The sequence below is a fragment of the Gallinula chloropus genome, assembly GCF_964237585.1.
Source record: "Gallinula chloropus genome assembly, chromosome: 1".
Classification (NCBI taxonomy): domain Eukaryota; kingdom Metazoa; phylum Chordata; class Aves; order Gruiformes; family Rallidae; genus Gallinula; species Gallinula chloropus.
The window spans coordinates 197278130-197285034 of NC_140085.1; positions in this window are offsets into that span (position 1 = coordinate 197278130).

Sequence of the window (6905 nt, forward strand, 5' to 3'; positions counted from 1 at the left end):
AAAAGCATGGGCATCTCTTTAAATGGCTTGGATTCACAATAGATTATCACAAAAAAAGAGGTGTATTTTACATTGCAAAATCATCGCTGAGACCAGGCAGAGGTGGTTTAAATTCAGTCTGGCCTGTTGAGTTCACTCCAATTCTGCTCTTGAACTGTAGCTTATTTTGCATGTTTGAGCAAGGTAAAAACTCTGTGTCTTGTTTCCAATAGTGTGTCAGTTGCTTCCACGGAAGAAAACTTCACAAGCACTGACATACCTGGGTTTGTTGGTGAAACACATCCTTAAATTAGTGCCACTACGTGTGTGAGACACATGGGACATCATCTGTGTTTGGTGGCAGACTTGTCCTTTATCGTTACACTCAGGTGAGCTGTTACCTGCTGTCTTGAAGCAGAAATGTTATCAAATAGAAGATATCCCTCAACTGCATTTTATCAGTGTTTCACAAAGCTCCAAAGACAGAAGGCCAAGGGGGAGCCAAGTCAATGTGTGACTTACTGTCTCCAATGGGAGTGGTTGGGCTAGTAACTCCTGATAGCTATAGTAAGGTAATTGAAATCAACCCCCTTAAAAACAAACAGTCAAAATCCTGCTGAGAATGAATAGCTTTCTGCTGGGTTAGTGAGTTGAACCAGCTCAGTAGAGAGGATCCAGCACTCACCAGAGGTAGCTCAGGGATCTGCACACCCAGCAGCAATCACGTGGGTAGAAGGGGAGGTTTTCCTTCAGTGACAACAGATGTGAACATTTGCTGTTGAATGCTATAATCGGAATTTTGTCAAAGAATGCCAAATAAAGCCTTTATTTCTAGCCTGTCCAGATCCTGGCTACTTCGACCTTTCACTGCTTGTGCAAGTAGAAATGATGTGTGACCTTATGGTGAAGGGATGTGAGGAAATGTTCTGACTGAAATTTTTCTTGGGAGCAGAAACCCCAGAGGTGGTCATTGTTCCTTCAGGTCAGTTCCCCAGTCTGGGAGTTGGCCAAGACATGAGTGGTACTAAGCCATCCACAACTTTAAAGAAGACAACGCAAATATCACATGCCTGGAGTGCTTCATGAAAAGCTAATTTTAGGCAAAACTGAATGAAAGCTATCCACTTACATCAGATGTATCTAATAAAAAGATGACATCTCTTTACAAATCCTGCTGCACTTTTATCAGTGTATCATCACCATATTGATGATGAAGCTGTATTATAGAACCAATTTTTTCAAATACAGAACCTAAGCATGCCTGAAGACTACCTTTCCCTTTGCCTGTTTTGGAAGGGTGCAAGAATAGGAGCATTTTTATGGTCCTGTGTAGGCTCTGAAATGAACTCCTTTCCGAGACAGTTGTCGCTGTTCTGCAGATGGCTGTCTGCAAGAGCAATGTCCTCATTACATGCCTTTAAAAAATGAAGAGCTGTACTCAAAGGCTTATTTTTCAGAGCATTAATTCATGCATGATCATTATCTCACTATAAAATTTGATCCTTTTTTTTTTTAATGCATGGTACTTAAGCCAGTTTAGCACTATTATACTTTCATGCATGATTGAATTCCTCCTGTTTACTTTGCAGTGAAACTGCAGAGCCTTGCCTCCAGTATTTTTTAGGGGTAAATAGTATGTATTTATTTGTTGCACCTATAAACAAGGGGGTTTTTTAGGGAAGACACTTGCTCTATGGAACAACTCAAAGAGCTGCGGGAACAAGGAGGGTGTCTTTAACTCAGATGGATTCACAGTCGGGCTTTAGCACATCTCCCAAACAGTGTGTTGATCCACCTGGGAAACCATCTTGCTGAAGCACAGGGCTGGGCACAGCTGAAGGTGAGGGAAAGAAACCCGGTTCACTGCAATTATTGCTGAAGCACCCAAATTGTAGAAGGACATTGGTGGAGGCTGTTTTTTCCTACAGCACACTGCAAGGATGGAAATCATAGTGGAATCTGATCCCATAAGTCAAATATAAATATCACCTTTCAGTTAGTTTGCCTGGCTTTTGTCCACTGATGACTTATTCTTTCTGCCAACGTATATGAAAGATGATACACAGAATACTTGACTGCATAGCCTGTGTTCATATGAGTACAAAGATAAATCCTTTGCTCCTGGAAACACAACTTTTAATTTAAACGGTGTTGAAATGGACTCCTGTTTAGAAAGTTAGGAAAGGAAGCTTCGTGGAAACTATTACTTGGGTTATTGTAATGGCTGTTAAAATAACAATGTTAATGATCCAATTAGGGCAGAATAACAAGAAATATTGCTGTAATTAAAAGCAACATGAAAATCCCATTATCTTCAAAACTTCAAAAATCAGTACATTTTAATATAGAGAAACTTGACTTCAAATATTTAAATCTGCAGAATAATACAGCGTCAGGGAGGTGTCAGTTGGACATTTTGGTTCATTTTGGTGTAGCCACTCCCAGAAAGATATGGATGACCTGCTGAGAGTCTAGAAACATCTCCCCAGGGCACATCCAGTCTCTATTGCAAGATGTAAGCTGGTACTGAGTGGACGGTGACCTCTTGGAGACCCCTCCAGCCCCATTACTCAATTAAAGAAGGTGAAGAAGGTAAAATTAAGTGACCTCAGACTTGCCTTCACTGAAGAGAAATGTCACTTTTCAGAAATATCACATCTCATTTACAAAAGCTTTTCTGTCTGTGCTTGGTACATACGAGCATTTTAAGCTTTGAAGATTAAAGGCTTTACAAACCGGAAGTTATTAATTATTTACACATGCCCATAGGTAAACACTAGTATTTTCACTGTTAGGAAAGTGGGGAAAAAGACAGAGAAGTTAAATTAATCTATTGTCCTGGAAGTTGATGTTACAATGCATGGGAAATGCATGATGTTACAGGTGGGAAATTGGATGGCCATGAAAGTAGAGATCCTGATAGCAACGCATGCATCACATCGAAATAAAAAGCAGTTCAAAACTTCGAAGAAAATCCATTATGTCTGGGCTTTCCAGTCAACTTTCAAGTAATCAGTTACATTAATAACTCATTTTCCTTTCCTGGTGTTTGTTTGCAGTTTGATGTTCTACTTTAGCTGCTGTAATTGCAAGTTGCCAATGCAAAGAACAGTCCTGCCCTGCCTTTTCCTTCCTCCCTCTTCTACTGGGCTCAGCAGGTGCTTTTGTGGCATGAAAGCCAGTAATTGAGCAGTCACAGGTGAGAAAGATGACCAGACAGAAAAAAAACAAAACAACTGGGGTGGTTTGACCCCGGTTGGTTTGACCTCTCATCTCTGTATCTGTGTCTCTCTCCAGGGGCTGCAAGCAATGGCAGAGACTTGCCCCAATGCAGGTCACAGCATCTTCTGTATGTCTCTCCCTGCTCCAGCGTGGGGCCTCTCCTCAGGCTGCAGGTGGGGTCTCGGCCTTTTCCATGGGCTGCGGGGGGACACACGCTCCACCATGGGTTTCTCCAGGGGCTGCAGGGGCATCTTTCTCTCTGGCACCGGGGGTGCCTCCTTCCCCCCTTCACTGGCCTTGGTGCCTGAGAAGTTTCTTACGTCATCTCACTCCCTTTTCTGGGGGCACAAATTGGCAGCTTTTTTTCCTCCTAAATGTGATTGCCAGAGGTGCTGTGACCATCACTGATGGGCTCAGCCTTGGTCAGCAACGAGTCTGGCCTTGAGCCGGCTGGTGTTTGCTGTGCCAGGCCTGCAGGGAGCTTCTGGCTGTTTCTTGGAGAAGCCACCCCTCCACCAGAACCCAGCCACGCAAAACTGCAACAATAACACAACATGCCCTCCTAAAAAAAGAAAGTTTTTCAATTGCATCTACTCACTGAACCACTCAATTTGTGTCTAGATGGTTCCTAGGTCTGATGGAAGGCAGGAGAAAAGCAGGCAGGAGCTGGAGTAGGGGAATGGCAGCATCTCTTTTGCTACGGTCCTACACTCCATGATAGGACTAATTAATTAATGATTTGACCCACTTCTCCCTGGCTTCTGGCACATTTTCTTATTCTGAGGTGCAAATCAGCAGTTTGTTAATAGCACTGCTTTGCGCAAAGGATCTTCCAGACAAAAAGATCATCAGTGCGGTCCTGAGGTGGGGTTTATGTCCCAACTCCAGAGGAATGCTCTGCTGCCTGTTGGAAAACTACATCATTATTGTGCCATGGAGCTGAGTGCTGCCTTGATTACAGTGATACAAAATTTGCTCATAGTGCACAGATCCTCTGTGCATGCACCCACATGATTTCTGGGAGCTTAAATCATCCAGCAGGCTGTTAATGGTGCTTGCCCTGCCTGGGTGAGCTCCCTCAGAAACTGGTGACAGCCCCATTCAGTGCAGCAAGGGTTTCTGTAGTCTGTACATCACATTTACTTGGCAGCTCCCCAGAGCACTGCTGCCTGGTAGGAGCTGGTGAACTGAAGGCACCTGTAAAGTTGTTCCTGTGCTTTATAAACTGCAAAACTGAGACCAGACAAGGTAAGCTTCCACTCAAATGCCAATATTTTTCTGTGTATGGCTTAGTACTGCTGCCTGCAGAGCAGGAGAGACCTTCCAAAACTATAGGAGGTACACTCCTGTTTGAGAAAGAATGGGAAAAAACCCAAAGGGTACTTGGAATTATGAGTGCTTAGTGGACATTCTTTCTATTACTAGTACCAGGAGCTCAGCTGAAGTCCTCCCTGGTTTTTAAACAGGGCTGTGTAGTATGAATACATGTATGCAGAAGTGACCTCAAAGCCAAATACCAGTTAAACTCTGTGTGTACTGAAGAACCACGAGCATATGCCAAATACTCATTGTTGCTTTTCCACTCTGAGCTTTGAAAACAAACACCGGATGCTTTTTTCTTTTTTTTTTTTCCTTTCCTTTTTTTTTGGTGGCTTTTATTTCACTGCTTGTTCCTCCAAGCCGCCTTGTGGATTGTACAACTGATGTATTTTAAAGTGTCAAGAGCTTGTCAGTTTGCAGCACTTTTTCTGAAATGCTGCCAAGCCAAAACGTTCCATTTTTCCATCAAACCCGAAGGTTGGCAGGAAAAAAAATTAATGTCTTCTCCCAGAAAACTTTCTGTAATTGCCTTCGTGTTTGTCACCAACTTCAGTCTCTAATTGATTTTTACTCCTTCAACACCAGGGCCACAAAAAATGGAGCCTTTCTTGGACTCTTTCACCTTGCTTTATGTATGAAATGAAAAAGCTTTTTATCTGAGGCTGTTTCTCAACTCTTTTGAGGCACAGATGCAATCAGACTTCAGTCCAAATCACAGGTTTTGCAAGTGCAGTTCTGTTGTTTGCATTTGAAGGAGATAAAGATGTTTATTATCAGCTCTGCTGTTCTCTCCTTGCATCTAGGCAATTATGAAATGCAGGACACACCATTGCTGGCTATTAATGCACTGGGGGAGGTGACACCAGAGAAGGACGTGTGTAACCTGAAGCCAAATGGCTGCTGGCAGAGCAGCAGATGGACACATACTGACCAGGTCAAAATTCAGTTTGGAAATCAGAAGGAAGCAGCTGGATTATCCCAAGGAGGGGGGAAGCTGTGAGTGTCCTTAGGCTGCAGCAGAAAGAAGAATTACAGGGTGCCCCACAGCCCAGACTGAGCTCAGTGACCCAGACGCACATCTCCAGTCCTACCTTCTGCAAGAATAACTAGATGTATATAAAACACATTAAGGACACTCTTAAGGAGCCTAATTTAGACTCCTAGTTTGAACTGCCCTTTGAATGAGTCTTTTTCTTCTTGTTCTTTCAGTTTCCACTGTTTCCCACAGTGGGAACCTAAAGACTCCACCAGGTTTATGCCACCAGGTTTAAAATTGCCTGCTTTCTGAATAATGCTAAACTAAGCAAATAACACTAGGCTGTTTATTTCTGTTGTTCAATAGCCAATCATTTTCTTTCTTTAAAGAGAACAAAGAGGCCAAAGTTTCTCTTCAGAGAAAATCTTAATTGAGTTAGTGTTGGCTTTAATAGAATAAGCTGAGTGTCAGAAGCTGCTTCTGTTTTTAATCTATAAAGCCACTGAGTTGTCTTGAGTCTATCTCATCTTTAAACATGAGACTTTTAGGTATGAATATATTTGAGAAACTTGCAGCAAACCATTCAGTTCATGTTCATTATTTTTTCTCAGTGAAAAAGAAAATGTTCCCATAATTTTCAAGTGTAATTTTCTACGATGTTGTTAACAAAAATGTCCGAAATGCTTAAAGGGAATTCGCACCTGTTTTTGACATGCCTTAAAACATGCCACTGTTCTGAGATTGTGCTACAGCAGTCTATGGAACATCATCACACAAATACATAAGACCTTTTTTTTTATGTCATCCACATGGTAGGGATACTTTGTCTTCTTTGAAATGCAAAAATACAAGAGTAAGTTGTCTTGTGATACCCTGAATTGGGACACCTGCATTGTATAGCATGAGATAACTAATGGGAAGCAAAGGTGTTTTGCTTTGACTGATGTTGTCATAAACACAAAATACAGTGCACAAGCACAAAAACCCTGAATAAATTAAGAGTGTTAATTAGTCAGGGGTGTAGGGAGCAGTGCTGGAGATGAAGAGGCTCCAGGGCTCTAAATTTGAGCCTTTTCTCCAACTCATGTCAGGTGTAAGCCAGTCCACACCAGTGGAAGTGGTACCATGTCAAAAGCACGGGGACATGCCATGAACCCTCATTATCTGTAGTGCAGCAGATACATCTTAATCACCACAAAATCGATGTGCCATCCTCTTGTAACTAAATCTTCAATTTTTTTTTGCATTAGAGGCAAAAATTAAGGTGCTTACATGCAACTTTCCACCAGTAGTTGGAATGAAATGTCACAATATTGTCCGAGCCTTCAAAATTATAAAACTACCATGTCTACTTTTTCCTCCCTTTTCTATCCAGTGTGTTTTGTTTTCTGGAGGTGTTTTTTCCTTT